Source organism: Myotis lucifugus, unplaced genomic scaffold (assembly GCF_000147115.1).
Source record: "Myotis lucifugus unplaced genomic scaffold, Myoluc2.0 scaffold_580, whole genome shotgun sequence".
Lineage (NCBI taxonomy): Eukaryota > Metazoa > Chordata > Mammalia > Chiroptera > Vespertilionidae > Myotis > Myotis lucifugus.
The window spans coordinates 452,793-455,936 of record NW_005871628.1 but is presented as its reverse complement, the minus strand read 5'-3'; the positions used below and the strand labels follow the sequence as shown (position 1 = coordinate 455,936).

General features: G+C 46.1%; 1 protein-coding gene across 1 annotated transcript in view; it reads left to right on the top strand.

The window, feature by feature from the left end:
• The window catches only part of TNFRSF8 (TNF receptor superfamily member 8), a 47,885-nt gene that overhangs the window by 25,468 nt on the left and 19,273 nt on the right, over positions 1-3,144 (top strand). The gene's annotated exons all lie outside the window — the stretch shown is intronic.

The window sequence follows — 3,144 nt, the reverse complement described above, 5'->3', positions numbered from 1 at the left end:
CCCCCCCCCCACCAGCCTGGTCACCCCTAACTGCCTCTTCCTACTGGCCTGGTCGCCCCCAACTGCCTCCCCTGCTGGCCTGGTCGCCCCCAACTGCCCCCTCCACCGGCCTGGCACCCCCAACTGCCCCCCCCCCCTGCTGCCCTCATTGCCCCATGCAGCCTGCTGTTTAGTTGTGTGGTCGTCCCTCACTAACCCCCTTGCCGGCCTTGTCAACCCACGTAGCCTGCTGTACGGTTGTTGACGGCATCCTGGACAATTTGCATATTCCTCTATTATTAGTATAGATGGACACAGGTTGCTTCCATGGCTTGGCTATTGTAAATACTGCTGCAATGAACATAGGGGTGCATATGTGTTTTCGAATTAGTGTTTTGGGCTTCTTCGGGTCAACACCCAGAAGTGGTGTTGCTGGATAATATAATAGTTCTGTTTTTAATTTTTTGGAAGCACCTCCATATGGTTTTCCATTGTGTCTGCATCAATTTATAATACCACCAGCAGTGCGTAAGAGTTCCCTTTTCTCTGCTTCTTCATCAACACTTGCTGTTTGTTGATTTATTGATGATAGCCATCTGATAGGTGTGAGGTGGCATCTCGCTGCAATTTAATTTGCATTTCCCTGATTAATGATGTTGAGAGTCTTTTCATATGTCTGTTGGCCATCTCCAAATAGACATTTGGAGAAATGTCTATTCAGGTCCTCTGTCCATTTTTTCATCGGGTTGTTTGTCTTTTAGGTGTTAAGGGATATGAGTTCCTTATATATGTTGGATATTAACCCCTTGTTGGATGTATCGTTGGTGAATGTCTTCTCCCATTCAGTAGGTTGGGTTTTGTTGTTGATGATGGTTTCCTTCTCTGCACAAAAGCTTTTTATTTTGATGCAGTCCTATTTGTTTATTTTTTCTTTTGTTTTCCTTACCTAAGGAGACATATCTAAAAAATATGACTTCCCAGGTAGTGCAGAGTCATGGAGAGAAGGGTCTTGATGTGGGGCAGTGTGGGGAGTTGGACCTACACTGGTCCCATCACTAATTAAAATCATTGCTTTGGCCCAGCTGGCGTGGCTCAGTGGTGGAGCATCAACCAATGGACCAAGAGGTCACGGTTCGATTCCTGGTCAGGGCACATGCCTGGGTGGCAGGCTCCATCCCCAGTGTGAGGCATGCAGGAGGCAGCTAATCAATAATTCTCATCATTAATGTTTCTATCTCTCTCTCCCTCTCTCTTCCTCTCTGAAATCAATAAAAACCTATTTTAAAAAATCATTGCTTTGGGGAGAAACTTTATTTTTACTTATCTTTTTCTTTATTTTTATTGTTGACACTAGTACAGATGTCTCCATTTAAGACTTGATTTTTAAAAACAGCTTTATTGAGATGTAATTCCTATGCCATAAAACCTATTCACTTTCAGTGTACAATTCTATGATTTTTAAGAAACTTACAGCCCTGTCGGCATGACTCAGTGGTTGAGCGTTGACCTATGAACCAGGAGGTCGATTCTCAGTCAGGGCACATGCCGGGGTTATGGGCTTGATCCCCAATGTGAGGCATGCAGGAGGCAGCTGATCATTGATTCTCTCTCATCATTGATGTTTCTATCTCTCTCTCCCTCTCCCTTCCTCTCTGAAATAAATAAAAAAATATATTTTTTAAAAAGAAACTTACAAAATTATGAAACCATCACCACTTAAAAAATTTACGAACTATAAGCAGAGCCACTTTAAAGTGGTGTCAGAGCCGTGCCTTATGCCTCAAACCTTCAGAATGTTAAAACTGGGCAAATGAGCCTTTGGACTGGCCTAAGCAACCTCGTGTTCCGAAGAACTGTTTGCAGAGATAACAAGAAAGCTGATATGAGGAATACCGGGCAGATGACTACAGGGCCACAAAGGAAAGCCATCCTTTAGGACTGACCACACGGAGCTGTTTTATCTGCACCGATAGCAATGCCTCCCCTTCGTTGATGTGATTGATATTCTATTGACGTAATATTCCTTCTGCTGATGTAACCGCCCCCCTTCCCTTTCTCGTAACCACCCCCGCCTTTGCTTCCTAATCAGAACACCATTTGGGTTTCTGTCTGAATCAGGGCTTCCCAAATTACAATTTTTTTTTTTTTTTACCTCAAATAAACCCTTGTTGCCTCTCACTTTGGCCTTTTACTTTCAGGTTAACACCATGATTTAAGAAACCTCGTGCCCATTAATAGCCACCCCACCCCTCCCTCCATCCCCAGCTCGGAGACCACTAATCTACTTCCTGTCCCTCTAGGTTAGACCCTTAGAGACATTTCCAGAATGTGTTCTTCTGTGTCAGCTTCTTTCACTGGACATGACACACGTGGGGTTCGACCATGCTGTCGCATGTGTTAATACTTTGTTCCTTTTATTTTTATTTTTGTTAATCCTCACCCGAGGATATTTTTCCATTGATTTTTAGAGAGAGTGGAAGGGAGGGAGGAAGGGGGATAGAGAAACATTGATGTGCAAGAGACACATTGATTGGTTGGTTGCCTCCCACACATGCCACAAACCGGGGCTGGGGATCAAACTTGCAACCCAGGTACGTGCCCTTGACCAGGATATGAACCTGGATGGGTGAGCCAACACTCTAACCACTGAGCACACCGGCCAGGGCGCTTTGTTCCTTTTATTGCCAAACAAGATTCCAGTGAACGGATATACTACATTTTGTTGACCCATTTACCAGTTCAGGGACATCTAAGCTGTTCCCACTTCTTTGACTGCTGTGAAGAATGCTCTGTGAACAAGGGTGTGCATGAGACCTGACTGTATTGCTGTGGCCACCCCAGCCTCTCTGGCCTCCCTCCAGCCTCTCTTCCGTGCCCTCCTCTCTCCCACCCTGGGCCTCCCACCTTCTGTGTCCTCTACCGATACCCCCATGCAGACTCACATCCCAGCAACCCCCTCCTTGGGGAAGCCTCCCCGTTCAGGAGGGGTTGAGTCCCTTGCTGTAGGTGTCATGCTCTGTGTGACACCTGAATCACACTCACAGCCCGTGAGCCCCCGAGGTTGGGATCTTGTGTATTTTACTCATTGCTCTATCCCAGCTCCTAGCACAGTCCCTGGTGCCATATCCAGCACTGCAAGGTGTCAGGATCTGGAGAAGGGGTTGA